Here is a 15,761-nt window from a genome sequence, read left to right as displayed (position 1 = left end):
CTGCTAAGCCTTAATATATTAGATTTTGCCTTGGGTGTAGATGAAGTCAGTTGGTCAGTTTGTTATACAATGGAAACCATAAAAAGTCAAACCCAAAGCTGTAAGATAAGAGTACACTCACCATGTATAGTATGCTCTGTAGTAGCCAAGAATTTATAGAAAAACGTGTTCCATCATCATGGGAATTCGGTGTACATAGATAAGAGGATAAAAGAAGGAAACATTTCCTAAACTGTAACATGTATTCTGCTGAGCATTTTATTTCAAACCTATCGACAAATAAAACACAAAATGTTAGAACCTTTTATTTTTGGGGTGTGTGTGGGGGGTGCACATGATTTTATTCTAATTCCAAAGAGAACTGAAAAAAACTCAAAGAGACTGCTTGATATATTTGGTTAGTTGTCTGGTGTCAGAGCAAAGATTTCCATATACAAGTCTAAAAAATTGAGGATACCTGCGCAAATAAAAATAGTTTATAGGCATAAAGTTAGTATGTGAACAATTTTTTAAAAGGCAATTTTGGGTTCCCCTATCCCCAGTACAGGATTTATAAAGGGGCAAACAGCTTAACTGCCCCGGGCCCCCCTGTCAGAGGGTGCCCCAGACTTCCTTTATTATTATTATTAATATTATTATATAGGATTTATATAGCGCCGACAGTTTGCGCAGCGCTTTACAACTTGAGGGTAGATATAAAACATTTTTAAAACTTTATAAAACATGACATTTTTTATTCTTTAAAAAAACTCTTTAAAAAAAATGTAATAATTATAAAACAAGTTTAATTTATTTAAAAAAAAATGTTCGTTTAGTTTCGGATGCATTCGTTAATTGAAGAATTTTGTTTCATATGCATTAGTTAATTGAAACTTGCCGAAATTGAAATCTTTGGCATGCGTTTTGCATTTGGAATAGCTGGTTGTTAAGGAGCTGACAGCCGCCGTGTCCTTAACAACCATGACTCATCTGCTGTCAGCCCCTCCGAATGTAAAGCAGAATGTAAATGAACAAGTGCGGAATTTAAAAAAAATAGCATGGGGGGACCCCCTCAAGCCATACCAGGCCTAGCAAAGATTTCCATATACAAGTTTAAAAAAATTGAGGGTACCTGCGCAAATAAAAATAGTTTATAGGCATAAAGTTAGTATGTGAACAATTTTTAAAAGGAAATTTTGGGTTCCCCTATCCCCAGTACAGGATTTATAAAGGTGCAAACGGCTTAACTGCCCCGGGCCCCCCTGCAAGAGGGTGCCCCAGACTTCCTTTATTATTATTATTATTATTATTAATATTATTATACAGGATTTATATAGCGCTGACAGTTTACGCAGCGCTTTACAACTTGAGGGTAGATATTTTAAAACTTTATAAAACATGACATTTTTTATTCTTTAAAAAAAACTCTTAAAAAAAAATAATAATAATTTTAAAATTAGTTTAATTTATTTTAAAAAATGTTCGTTTAGTTTTGGATGCATTCGTTAATTGAAGAATTTTGTTTCATATGCATTAGTTAATTGAAACGATTCATTTTCGGAATTTGTTTTGCATCTTCGGCATGCTTTTTGCATTTGGAATAGCTGGTTGTTAAGGAGCTGACAGCCGCCGTGTCCTTAACAACCATGACTCATCTGCTGTCAGCCCCTCCGAATGTAAAACAGAATGTAACTAAACAAATGCCAAATTTAAAAAGAAATAGCATGGGGGGACTCCCTCAAGCCATACCAGGCCTTACAAACTGGAGGTCAACATTCAGCACAACAGCAGAAAGTTAAAGTAAACTGATTGTAATAGGTAAATGCCTTCCTCTCCATGTTTGTGTAGTCCAGCATCTAACTACTGGAGAACAAGAAAACGGGAATACTATGGAGCATCATTTCTTAAACAATTAGACATGAAGAAGACCTTGAAAGAACTTTCAGGCCTTAAATAACCCATGCTAATAATTTATACTGTATACATTGTATAGCTCACCATTAGTTCGAACAGAAAGTTGTAGATCTGGAAATAAAAATAAAATGGCCAGAAGAGAAAAGCAGGCAGTGTAAACTGTAGTGCTTCCTAACATTGGTGGTTCTTGTGTGGGTGGGTGCAGCATGGTGCACACAGAGTCCACATGCAGTATTTGGAACCCATGGCAACCTCCGTAGGAACACTAGGGCTCCAGGGAACCCTGGTAGAAAAAGGCTGCTATAGAGTGTTTTTTGAGGGACAGCGCTGAGTCTGCTGGGGCTGCTGACATCATATCCCAAGTGACAGTGCTACCAGCAGTCTCTGGGATTTTGAATGTCTACAGAAGGGAAGCTTTTACAGATAAATAACATGCACACATTGGTTAAAAGCACATGTAATCTTATGGGATGATGAATTTGGGAATTATGGAAATTATGAAATTAAAGCGGAGTTCCGGCCTATTTTGCAACTTTAGTGATTCCTGGAGTGTTCGCTATGCTGATCAACAATTGTGCATTTTCAATTTTTTTTCGGGGATCCCTTACCTTATTTTCAGGGCATTTTTGATTGTACTTCATCCTTCTCCCCCCTCTGTGGCCACGGCCACTGACATCACTTCCGCCTTTGCATTGCATCCTGGAAGCTGTTTGTCATCACTCCCAGGAGGCTGGAATCAGGAAGAACTCCCAGAACACTCCCTGGAATCAGGAAGAAGGACACAGCAGAATACAATGCGGCTTCAGATACCCACATCCAAGATGGCCGCGCTCAGACAGCATTTTTAAAAGTAAGATTTTGACTAAAATCCAATACTGTACACCTTGTAAGTATGAGAATAGCGGTTCTGTAAAGGGCGATGGATTAGTATTATAAGGGTATTTTTAGTTAAAAAAGGTATTTGAGGCCGGAATTCCGCTTTAATGGTCTGGTGATGAGATTTTTGAGTAAAGATGTTAGTAAAATCTGGACAGTTGAGAAATATGTCATTTGGTTGTTATGTCCAATAGCATTACGTTTGTTTCAGTTTACTTAAAGGGTTTTGGGTCAATTTTATATTATTTGATTGTATATTAATACATTGGTGATTTATATATTATTTTTTGATACACAAAATCTTTATTTTACCAATTAAGAGCTGCACCCATGACATGAGAAAAGCAGTGGGGGAGGTGGATTGGGTGCAAGAGGGGGCAAGTACATAAAACTAAAAAGGGCAGCAGTTAAATGAACCTTTTCCTTTGTCCTGGATGGATTTTTACTTTTCTTAATCAGATGCATTCTTTTTTAATTTTACAAATTGTAAAATACAAAAAAAAAACTACCCCGCCCCTTCCTTAACTATCCCGCCCCTATAATGTCCACATATAAGTAGCAAAGTCAAAGAGATCAGTAGATTTTACATACAATTGAATTAACAAACTAGATGTAACATACATTACACTTTAGTCACTAAGCTCTAAAGCAAATCCCCATTGCCTTTAGTAAATCGACCCCTTGGGGGCAAGCCCTATTGTAGACTCTATTTATTGTAGATATAATTGGTTTCTACTTTAATTCCTTCATGTTGCCTTGTTTGTGTTTCAGGCTATCTCACAACCATATGCAAAAAGTGTTGTACTCAAGACACAACTAAATGTTACAAAGAAATGGAGGTGGAATGTAATGGAACCAAGTGCATGATGATTTCACAATACACTAATATCAGTAAGTACTCATCGGAGTCCATTGGCAGCAGAGCCCCCTTATGGGTTCCCTCCTCCATTAGACTCCTCCCTTACAACAGGGTCTCCATTAGAATTCCCATCAGAATCCTCTTTTACAATAATGAGGTGGGTTCTATGCTGGAGAGATGTTAAAACACCTGTTTTGGGAATTTTACTCTCTCTAATTGTTTTCGTGATCATTATAACTACGACTGAAAGTAAGGAACCAAACATTTTTTTTTTTAAATTCGTTTTTTATTGAGTTTTTTTCAAAGTTTACAAAACAGTGGTACAACACAACATAACAGATCATAAGAGAAAAGAAAAAGAACACCTAACAAGAAAACACTGAACAGCAACATGATGGTGATAATCTCAAATGCATATCAAAAAGAGAGGTATACACCAAAACTGAAAGATGAGTTCAAGCACATAAATGGATAGATTACATATGAGTACACCGCTTGGAAAGAACATGGGAGATATTCACTAGAGCTCCTGATGGTGGAGATGGCTTTTGCTGCATGTGAGTACCAGGTTGCGGTCCTCAGGATCACCTCACCCAGGAGGTGAGCAGGGGGGCGGGGGTCCAGTAGCAGATTTAGCAGGTTGGGATCAAGCAGAAGTGTAGTAAGTAAACAAGCCAAAGGTTGGGAACAAGTGGTTTCAGGTTGGGATAAAGGGGAAACGTAGTATAGGAAGAAGCCAGAGGTCAATAATCAGTAGTAGTGGAGGGAAGGACAGCTGTGGGTTCACAAAGGAGCAAGATATCGGCTGGAGAGAGCACAATGATCTGGCAAACAGGAAGTGCGGAGGCATGGCTTAAATAGGAAGTTCCTGGGAGGAGCAAAGAGTTTAAGGTTTATCACAAACAAGCACAAGGCAAGATTATCTAAGGAATCAGGCAGGATGCCAGCATTTCAGGAGGCTCAACAAGAAGAGCTCTTTTTTTGTTTATAGTGCAAAAAAAAAAATTTTTACAGGTGATCAAATACCACCAAAAGCTCTATTTGTGGGGAAAAAAGGACATCGATTGTGTTTGGGTACAGCATTGCACACCCGCGCAATTGTCCGTTAAAATAACGCAGTGCCGATTCGCAAAAAATGGCCTGGTCATTAAGGGGGGTAAAACCTTCCGGTCCAGAAGTGGTTAATCATGGCTGATTAGCTTATTTGACCTGAACCGTTGATCTTCTGTAAGAAAAAATTTCACCTATATGTTTTGAGATTTATTTATTTTTTTTCAGACAATGTGACTTACAATACAATGAAGAAAATGTGTGCCCTCGAACCATTGTGTAGCAATTGTTTCTCTGTATCAACGAACAATGACTTCATTACCCGAGTCAGTGGTGAATGTGATGTTGGAGACAACAGTAACTCCAAAATGATATTTAAAAGTGAGTTTATATATCCATACCTGCAGAAATGATTAAAATAAGATTAATGATAGTAAAAATAATAGTAAAAACAATAATATAATCGATTTGCCGGTTTAGTAGTTTTTCTTACATCTGGTGAAGTAGAAAAGAAGTGTAAAAAATTTTGCAACCATAAGGTTTAAAGTGTATTTAAAGTGATATTAAAAGGTTTTTTTTTTTTTTGGTTTTAATTACAAACATGTTATAATATCATGAAATGATGCAGAAGCAGTGAGCATAATAAAAACTTACACAAAATAAGCAGATAAACAGTGTTCAATGTGCCAAGTTTGAAGTCCCTCTTAACTTAAAGTCCATTTAACCTCACTGGACACTTTATTAGGTACACCTTGCTAGTACCGAGTTGGACCCCCTTTTGCCTTCAGAACTGCCTTCATCCTTTGTGGAATACATTTAACCAGGTGTTAGAAACATTCCTCAGAGATTTTGGTCTATATTGACATGATAGCATCACGCAGTTGCTGCAGATTTGTCGGCTGCACATCCATGATCCAAATCTCCAGTCCCAAAGGTGCTCTATTGGATGAGATGTGGTGAGTGTGGAGGCCATTGGAGTACAGTGACCTCATTGTCATGTTGAAGAATCTAGTGGTGGAATGATTGGAACTTTGTGACATGGTGCATTATCCTGTTGGAAGGAGCCATCAGAAGATGGGGACACTGTAGTCATAAAGGGATGGACATGGTCAACAACAATACTCAGGTAGGTCGTGGGGTTTAAAAGATGCTCAATTGGTACTAAGGGGCCCAAAGTGTGCCACCAAAATATCCCCCACACCATTACAACACCAGCCTGAACCATTGATACAAGGCAGGATGGATCCATGCTTTCATGTTGTTTATGCCAAATTCTGACCCTACCATCTGAATGTTACAGTTGAAACAAGACTCATCAGACCAGGCAACATTTTTCCAATCTTCTATTCTCCAATTTTGGTGAGCCTGTGGGAATTGTAGCCTCGGTTTCCTGTTCTTAGCTGACAGGAGTGGCACCCGATTTGGTCTTCTGCTGCATACCTTGGTTGTAATGAGTTACTGTTGCCTTTCTATCATCTGGAACCAGTCTGCCCATTCTTCTCTGACCTCTGACATCAACAAGGCATTTTCGTCCCCATCTGCCGCTCACTGGATATTTTCTCTTTTTTGGGACAATTCTCTGTAAACCCGAGAGATGGTTGTGCATGAAAATCCCAGCCTGTCTGGCACCAAAAACCATGCCACGTTTAATCCCTTTCTTCTCCATTCTGATGCTCAATTTGAACTTCAGCAAGTCCTTTTCACCACATCTAGATGCCTAAATGTATTGTGTTTCTGCCATGTGATTGGCTGATTAGCAATTTGTGTTACCAAGCAATTGAAAAGGTGTACCTAATAAAGCGGCCGGTAAGTGTATATTAAAAAAAATATATAGATCCACCTTCCAACAGATCCTTAAAGTGTAATGAAAACAAAAATTGTCACCACCTTATTCAAAATTCACACTCACTAGAAGTTAAGATGTAAAAGGTACAACGGACACAGCATGCTTCTTAGGCACAGAGCCTACCCATGTGTATGACTTCCATTTTGAAGTCATTCAACAGCAAAAGGCAACTCCCACTGGAACGGATAGAGCTTATTAAGGTGCCAACATAAAGCCAGTGATAGTGTAGTAAGTTAACCACTTCCCGCAAACCAACGTACCTGTACAACGGCTTGAAGAAGTGGTTGTACCGGGGTGATGCCTGCAGCTAGAGGCATCACCCCGGTACTGTTTTTTAGAGCCAGCGGTCCACTTTCTGATGATAAGTAGTGATGAGCTGAACACTCCCCTGTTCGGTTCGCACCAGAACATCTCGAACAGGGGAAATGTTCTTGAGAACATGCGAACTCCATTAAAGTCTATGGGACACAAACATGAAAAATCAAAAGTCATAATTTTAAAGGCTTAAATGCAAGTTATTGGCCCAATAAAAAGTGTATGGAGGTCCAGGTACTGCCCTGGGGGACATGAATCAATGCAAACATTTTTTTTTAAAACAATCTTTTTTACAGGAGCAGTGATTTTAATAATGCTTAAAGGGAAACAATAAAAATGAAAAATTCCTTTAAATATCGTGCCTGGAGGGCCTTCTTAATGTGCCTGTAAAGTGGCATTTGTGCGATATATAGAGCCTGCTGCAGCAATACTGATATTTCTAAAGGAAAAAATGTAATTTAAACTTGCTCGCGACTGTAGTGTATTTTCGGCTCCCGGCAATACAGATAAAAAAAATGAGAAAATGACGTGGGGTCCCCCCCCAGTCCATACCAGGCCCCTCAGATCAGGTCTTAAGGGGAACTTAAAATTTTTAAAAAAATGGCGTGGGGTTCCCCCTAGAATCCATACCAGACCCTTATCCGAGCATACAGCCTGGCTGGCCAGGATGGGGGTGGGGGCGCTTACTCGCAAACCATACCAGGCCACATGCCCTCAAAATGAGGGGGTGGGTGCTTTGGGCCCCCCCCACCCCAAAGCATCTTGCCCCCCATGTTGATGGGGACAGGGGTCTCTTGGGCTGTGGTTGTGGGGGTCTGCGGGGGGGAGGCTTATCAGAATCTGGAAGCCCCCTTTAAGATCCCGCCCCCCTACGTGAATGGATATCAGGTACATCGTACCCCTACCCATTCACCAAAAAGTGTACAAAAAAAATGAAGACAAAAGCCAGTTTTGGAAAAGTCCATTATTAAAAAAGAAAAAAATAGTGTACCCCGATGATCAGTCGCCCGCCCACCCGTCTGAAAAATAGAAAAAAAAATAAAAGAAGCTGCTCCTTCTACAGACGCTTCCCGTGCTCTGAGCTGTTTTGATTTTGACATCTCTTTTATAGGGACCTGATGTCACAAGCCGCCCATCAATGCACTGTTCAGGTGCAGTGAATAAATTACTGACGTCAGTTGCTTGAAAAACTTTAAAAAAATCTAAATAACAATTTTTTGGCATGAGTTTTAATGGAAATATCCTCCAGTAGCGATATAAGGGGTGCTTTGGGACATTTGGAATAAAGAGACCTAAGGCAGTTTCAATAAAGCTGCATATCTGCCTCCAGAAAAGTTGTACAGTATCTCACAAAAGTGAGTACACGCCTCACATTTTTGTAAATATTGTATTATAACTTTTCATGTGACTACACTGAAGAAATGACACTTTGCTACAATGTAAAGTAGTGAGTGTACAGCTTGTATAACAGTGTAAATTTGCTGTCCCCTCAAAATAACTCAATACACAGCCATTAATGTCTAATCCGCTGGCAACAAAAGTGAGTACACCCCTAAGTGGAAATGTCCAAATTGGGCCCACAGTGTCAATATTTTGTGTGGCCACCATTATTTTTCAGCACTGCCTTAACCCTCTTGGGCATGGAGTTCACCAGAGCTTCACAGGTTGCCACTGGAGTCCTCTTCCGCTCCTCCATGACGACATCACGGAGCTGGTGGATGTTAGAGACCTTGCACTTCTCCACCTTCTGTCTGAGGATGCCCCACAGATTCTCAATAGGGTTTAGGTCTGGAGACATGCTTTTCCAGTCCATCACCTTTACCCTCAGCTTCTTTAGCAAGGCAGTGGTTGTCTTGGAGGTGTGTTTGGGGTCGTTATCATGTTGGAATACTGCCCTGTGGCCCAGTCTTCGAAGGGAGGGGATCATGCTCTGCTTCAGTATATCACAGTACTTGTTGGCATTCATGGTTCCCTCATTGAACTGTAGCTTCCCACGCAGCCCCAGACCATGACACTCCCACCACCATGGTTGACTGGAGGCAAGACACACTTGTCTTTGTACTCCTCACCTGGTTGCCACCACACACGCTTGACACCATCTGAACCAAATACGTTTATCTTGGTCTCATCAGACTACATGACATGGTTCCAGTAATCCATGTCCTTAGTCTACTTGTCTTCAGCAACTGTTTTCAGACTTTCTTGGGCATCATCTTTAGAAGAGGGTTTCTTCTGGGATGACAGCCACGCAGACCAATTTGATGCAGTGTGCAGTGTATGGTCTCAGCACTGACAGGCTGCCCCCCCCCCCCCCGCCCACCCCTTCAACCTCTGCTGCAATGCTGGCAGCACTCATACATCTATTTCCCAAAGACAACCTCTGGATATGACCCTGAGCACGTGCACCCAACTTCTTTGGTTTGGTCGACCATGGCGAGGCCTGTTCTGAGTGGAACCTGTCCTGTTAAACTGCTATATGGTCTTGGCCACCATGCTGCAGTTTAGTTTCAGGGTCCTGGCAATCTTCTTATAGCCTAGGCCATCTTTATGTAGAGAAACAATTATTTTTTTCAGATCTTCACAGAGTTCTTTGCCATGAGATGCCATGATGAACTTCCAGTGACCAGTATGAGAGAGTGAGAGCGATAACACCAAATTTAATACACATGCTCCCCATTCAAACCTTAGACCTTGTAAAAGTAACGAGTCACATGTCACCGGGGAGAAAAAATGGCTAATTGGGCCCAATTTGGACATTTTCACTTAGGGGTGTACTCACTTTTGTTGCCAGCGGTTTAGACATTAATGGCTGTGTTTTGAGTTTTGAATGGACAGAAAATTTACACTGTTATACAAGCTGTACACTCACTACTTTACATTGTAGCAAAGTGTCATTTCTTCAGTGTTGTCATATGAAAAAATATAATAAAATATTTACAAAAATGTGAGGGGTGTACTCACTTTTGTGAGATACTGTATGTTGGCACAAGACCAGAAAGCATAGAAAAAGTCAGCTGCCAGGAGACACAGACAGCAACAGAAACCTGAAAGAGGTTCTAACCTCTCACCAATCTATTTAGAACTAAAAATTCACCATCTTGAAGGACTTGGGCCCATTACAGTGGGAGTGTTGATTTGTTAAAAGATAGATGGACTGGTCAGTCAATAGATAGATAGATAGATATATAGAACATTTATTTTTCTGTCCTTTTTTTCAGATCTGTGTCCTGATCCATTGCCATTGAACAACTTGACGTGCCCGAGCTGCTATGTGATGGGATCTACTGATAGTTGTAACAGTACAGAAATGGTGTTGTGCGGTGGGAATGAATTGGAGTGTATTGAATATAGGGGAATTACGGAGCTATGCAGTATGTATCCATTACTACTTACCATACAACTTCAGCATAATTAATGTTGTGATTGCCAAATATATATGGGGTGATCGATGTACTCCCTACCATACATACTACACATACATTGCGATTCACTTTAAAATTCAGTGACCTTTAAATTGGTATAAGGTTTTCGAAGATCACTTTACCGGTTCACAAATACATCACAAAGGTAAAGTACCATAGCACTCCCTTTGCCTATTTAAATAGACTAAATATACATGTTGCCTGGAACAACCAAACCCAATAACACAAATTTAAAATATTGCAGCTTATGAGTCCTTCGATAAGGTAGTTGAATTAGATTTTGTTTTTTCAGCAACATGCTTCCTGCCCTAAGATGAGGATACTCACCACCCGAGGAGCAACATTGTCACTTTAGACCAGTGTTTCTCAACCTTTTTTCAATCAAGGCACCCTTTCAAATTATAAACAATCTCAAGGCACCCTTTAAAATTATGGACAGTCTTCGAGTCACCCCATTGTAAAATGTAAAAAACTATTCTAATAGCTTTACACAATGCAGCAACATCCACACAAAGGACACCCAAAGTTAGAGGTGATTTATTCTTCCAAAGCAAATACACTTTTGTACACTGGTACTGACCAGTATTCCAATGTTTCTCTTTTCCCTCAATTTCTCTCCATCAGTCAGTTAATGTCACCCCAGTGCTGAGGGAGAGAGGCAAAGGTGGGTCAAACAAGGATGCTGTGGAGGCAACTGACATCCTCCTCAACTCCAGTCCTCGGGAGTCAGGACCCAGATTTTAGGTATGGGAAAAGAGAAAATGATTTTGCGCTTGGAATACCCTATAAGTAAAACAGTTAAAGGCAGCTAATCATAAGGTAAGATTACACACCCAAAGTAAAATATAATAAAACAAGGTAGGGCCAATATAATGAATGTTAAAATTATAAAAAGTCCATAGTCCAATACTGAATGAAATTGCAAGTTCATAAAGAGTTGAAGAAAGTGCATCCAACACCAGTGAAGGGAGGTATATAAAATGTAATAGGTTACCTCGTGGGTATTCAAGAACTGCTTACCAGATACATATGACCCCTGGAACGTGCGACTCCCAGCTTATCATTGAAGATAATATACCTCAGGATGGAAAAGACTGCAACAGTGAAGCACGTCCCAAAGTAATGAAGTTTATTAAAGAATCACACTTACATTGATCCATGTTTACATCATGGTTTTTTATGGATCAATGTAAGTGTGATTCTTTAATAAACTTTATTACCTTGGGATGTGCTTCACTATTGAAGTCTTTTCCATGAGGTATATTATCTTCAATGATAAGCTGGGAGTCGCCCGTTCCATAACCTGTTTGACATCATACTTGCCACCAATGCCTGTTATGACCGCTCTATAATCTGAGAGTCTTGTGTATCTGGTAAGCAGTTTTGGAATACCCATGAGGTGACCTATTATATCTTATATACCTCCCTTCACTGGTGTTGGATGCACTTTCTTCAACCCTTTATGGACTTATAATTTAATTCAGTATTGGACTATGGGCTTTTTATCATTTTAACATTCATTATATTGGCGCTACCTTGTTTTATCAGATTTTAGGTATTACCTTGGAGAGATGCAGACTAGAATACTGCAATCAATGAGCAACAAATTATATCACCTGCAATGTATTTAATTTATCTTGCAAACTGGCCTGATAGTGGGTCCTGAGAACAAGAGTTGAGAACCATTGGTCTCGAAAGTCGTAATGGTCCATAATGGAATCCAGTGGCTTTGTGTAACTAAAAGGCAGGCGTCATCCACTAGCTGGCTTGTATACAATTTTTTATCAATTTTTAGGCATTTTGCCAAGGCACCCCTGAAGAGACCTCAAGGCACCCAAGGGTGCCTGGGCAACCTGGTTAAAAAAGGCTGCTTTAGACCACAGAATATCCCTCTTCCCAGTGCTGGATTTAGACCTTGAGGGGCTTCGGGCACTTGAAGTTTGGGAGCTCTCCATCATAGAAAATTAAATAATGTGACAAATAAAAAATATACCACATTCGTTCTAAAAAATATATATAATTTCATTTTCAAAGAAGACAGTTGTCTGATTTTTTTTCTCAATTTTATTGACTGTGAGTAATTGGAACTAGCAAGTCATACATCACAGTTATGAATCACGCTACAATATTTATAAAAAGTCAAAAAATCTTTAGCATCTGCAAAATATTTATAACTGTATCGTCTTGAGGACACGGTTTTCAACAGCCATTAAGCACAGAGCAGTTTGCCTTTCATGGGTCTTTGTGGATTCAGATAATTCTTTAGCAGTGCCAGTTTTCTGAAAGACCTCTTGTCATGCCTTCAGCTTGAAAATAATTAATTCCATTTGAACTTGTAATACCAATCTTGTCCACAAGATGTCACTGTGACATAGACTGTTGTACAGCACTTCATGGTACTTCCTGTTCTCTATTGCTGGATTACTTCCTCCCTTCTCTGAGGAGAATCTTAATTACCTCATAGAGACAGCCAGAAAGCCTCTGAGGTTCCTGTGGGAAGATTTCTGAACCCCCCTTTGTAGCATCGCTGGTATGCTCAGAACTGTCAGTTATATACTCAATTAGGGTGACCACATCTCCAAACTGCCATTCCGGGACCCCCCCCCCCCCCCCCAAAAAAATGATGTTTTTTGATACCTTCATTTGCCAATTTTTCAGCAGTGTGTGTGTGTGTGGGGGGGGGGGGGGGTGCCACATGTCACATTACACAGCCCAATCAGAAAAAATAGAATGGCTGAAGCACAGCGCTGAGCGCACGCTGTGTGCTTAGCATGAGGATTTTCCATTGGATTTGTACATTGCCGTACTTTCCGGGGTGCAAACCCTAAATATCATGGGGGGCTTTTACCACCTGACCTCCTCACTACATCATAACCTCAGGAGCCCCCCATCTAATGTTCCCCACATCAAGAGGACTTGCAGCAAGGTAAATAATGTAAGGGACACAGACCTGCCAGTACCACAGTATCTGCCTGCCCAGCCATAAACAAATCTCAGGCCATTGAAGTAAAAATGTTATTAATATTGGCTTCTGCTAGGCAAATCGTTTTATTCATTTCTTTCACATATACTTTTTCTGTGCTTTCAAAAATGTGGTAGCATTGATCTGCACTGCAATGTTGCTGTGATGGCAACGATTTCTAGCAATCTCGCCCAGGACTGGTGTCAGTCTGTCAGAGTTTTATTGAGAATTGGGTCTGGTCAGTGTGTGGCACTGGCACTCTGGCAGCAGCTGCAGACATCCATTAAAAATTTTAACTTACATTTTTTTGTCCTCCTCTGATAACCCGGCGGCGGCCGGCCGTTGGAGTTACAGGAGCAGGCTGAGTTGAGCTGAGTAGTGATGTCCGGTTCATGAACGAATCGTTCTTTTGAATCGATTCTTTTCAGTGAGCCGGATGACTCGGTTCTTCTTACTGAATGAGTCGGCAGGAAACGGTTCAGTATTCAGTGAAGGAGAGCTGAGAGCTGCTCTGGGCTGATGGTAATATGATCCTAGAGTGAGGAGCTCAGCTCCTCCCTCTAACCAATCAGCGTCTCCCAGGCCAGCACACTGAATAGCTGGCCAGAAACAAAGCCTGTAATGAACCGATCAGGGAGAAGAGTCGAATCATTTCACTGATTGGTTCAGTGCAGCGGTTACTGAGTCTAAAGAATCTAAACTACGAGTCGGTCTCTGTTAGCACACAGTACACTAGAAGAACCGTTCATCACCAGCAGCACATACAGCTGTATAAATCAAAAGCAGGTTTCTGTGCATGTGAACTGCATTCTGATGGGCAAACTTCACAGTTAACATTGCCAGCTATCAGATTTGTCCGGTTTTTACAGATTATGCACAGGAATAAAAATCTAATTTTATTACTGTGGCCGAAGTACCCACACACAGTAATAAAATCCGATCGTTATTCCTGTGCATAATCTGTAAAAACCGGACAAATCTGATAGCTGGCAATGTTAACTGTGAAGTTTGCCCATCAGAATGCAGTTCACATGCACAGAAACCTGCTTTAAATGTATACAGCTGTCACCTGAAGTCCTGAAAGTGTATTGTGTCTGACATACCGTAGGCTTGAGACAGCTCTGAGGAGCCAAGGAGTTAAATAAAAAAAAGAAAACATCCCCAGAGAGCTGCCGAACCTATGAGTCACTCCTCTGATTCAGCTCTTTTGTATAGAGTCGAGTCAGAGCTTCGGTTCACTGCTTGTCAGTAGACTCAGCAAGTGAACCGAAGATTCGATTCAATGAATCGGTTCATTTCAGTGAGTGAGTCGAAATTAACCGATTCACTTCAAAGAGTCGAACTTCCCATCACTAGAGCTGAGGCGGCGCCGCACAGTAGATGCTCCGGCTGACGTCACCATCCACCTCTGCTCACTGCTCTCCTATTGGTTGGCTCGAATTGCAGCCCGCCCATTCGCCCAACATGGTACACACAGCCCTGCCCAGCATGCATGAGTCATCCTCCCTCATCCAGCCACGGCGGACTGTCTGTGTCGGACATAATACAGACAGACAGTCCAGACTGAGACTCACGGTCGGCGGACATTCCGGGACACTGCATTGTCCCGTAATGAGGGTGACCGGGACCCGGGACAGACTCCCCAAAAACGGGACTGTCCTGGGCGATCCGGGACACGTGGTCACCCTATACTCAATGCATAGGTTTGTTAATGTTTGTATACTGACTGTATGCTTTATATGTTTATTTACAGTTTCACCTCTATTCACAATCCTATTCGCATTTCCATTCTAACTTGTAACCTGTGACCACTATTCTATCTCTGGAATAAAGCCTTAAGTTACAAAAGGACTGGTTATTGCAGGATTAAAGGTTTAGCTGTATGTTGAGCTGCATACGCCTGGGGCATAGGTGTAGTGAGAACAGAACAGTGAAACAGCGACTATCCAGCAAGTGGGATTTAGGACAGAGACTATACAGAGGCCTGCTACCCTGCCAGCGCAGTCATCTGCATATGCAATACAGCAGTCTCTACACAGTCAAGCATTCCTACAAGCAACATGTCACACAGCCAGTCATCCTCACTCAAGACAAGGTCCCGAGTTTCCGGCTCCTCTAGATCTTCCTCCTCAAGCAGTGCACTCGCCATAGCACGTGCGAAAGCTGAAGCCGCCAAGGTGCGAGCAGCCTTTACTGAGCAGGAAATGCAGATTAAACAGGAGAAAGTGAGGATAAAAAAAGAGACAGAGGAAGCTCTCCTAAAAGCAAAGACAGAGGAAGCCCTCCTGAAAACACAGAAAGAGGCAGAGGAGGCCCTCCTAGAAGTAGCCCTAGAGAAACTCACTGTAGAGAAGGAAGTAGCAGCAGCCATAGCTGAAGCAGACGCCTTAGAATTAGCTGTATACCCGAGAAGTGAACGCAGCAGACGCAGCAATATTCTCGATCCAGCAGCTGAAACTTCAAATTCTCTACAACAAACTTCAGATTACATCAATCAACACTTTAAAACAAGCAGTGTCAAAGATGATGTCAAAGAGA

Source organism: Pelophylax lessonae (genome assembly GCF_965119305.1).
Source record: "Pelophylax lessonae genome assembly, chromosome: 12".
Lineage (NCBI taxonomy): Eukaryota > Metazoa > Chordata > Amphibia > Anura > Ranidae > Pelophylax > Pelophylax lessonae.
Note: the sequence above shows the minus strand (reverse complement) of the source record.